Consider the following 766-nt stretch of genomic DNA (forward strand, 5'->3'; position numbering starts at 1 on the left):
AGGCATCATGACTCCCATATGAACACATAGTAGACGTGTTTGAGGTCAAAGGATGCAAAAACATGAAAGAGACAAGGAGAAAGAGAGACTGACTAGGACAATTTTGCTTGTGGATGGCTGCAGTGTAGCATTTTTCAAAAACAAATATACATATACATACAGTACATACATACAAATATATCTGTCAATTTATAATACAGTGATTTTTTTTTAATTCATAATCATCTCTTAAATAAATTGTGGTTCATTGCACTTTGTTAAAATAATTAATTATATGATTTCTCTTAAAGGCAATAGTGTGATTTTTTTAAAGGTGAAAAAGATAGTGTACCATAAGCCTGATTTAGGATAATAGTAAAAATAACAAGATCTGTAATATACATACTGTATCTGTAAAAGACCCTCACCTCCTCATATACATGAATGGATGTTCGTCTCTATATGTAGCATGTCCTTTTTGATATGACACGTGTGCCCCACGCACACCTTTGTGTACATGCTCATGCATGCTCGTATGCCAGTTTATGTCATATCATGTCTCCACGCATACATATATACATACAATATTATAAAATAAATAAATACAGGAAAACATTCTTGGTTCGTGGTTGAACTGTTTCTTTCAAAGCGGTTTTTGGGGCAGTCTTTGACCAACCGTTGCTCTCTGCTTGTTTGGGTTTGAGTCTTCGCTGATGGAATCAACAGTCGACTGAGCCTCCCTGAAAGATGCACGGGTGAGGGAGTTGCATTTGTGTGTGTGTGTGTG

The sequence above is a fragment of the Morone saxatilis genome, unplaced genomic scaffold (assembly GCF_004916995.1).
Source record: "Morone saxatilis isolate NCDOM2014 unplaced genomic scaffold, NCSU_SB_2.0 Contig17, whole genome shotgun sequence".
In the NCBI taxonomy this organism is placed as follows: Eukaryota; Metazoa; Chordata; class Actinopteri; family Moronidae; genus Morone; species Morone saxatilis.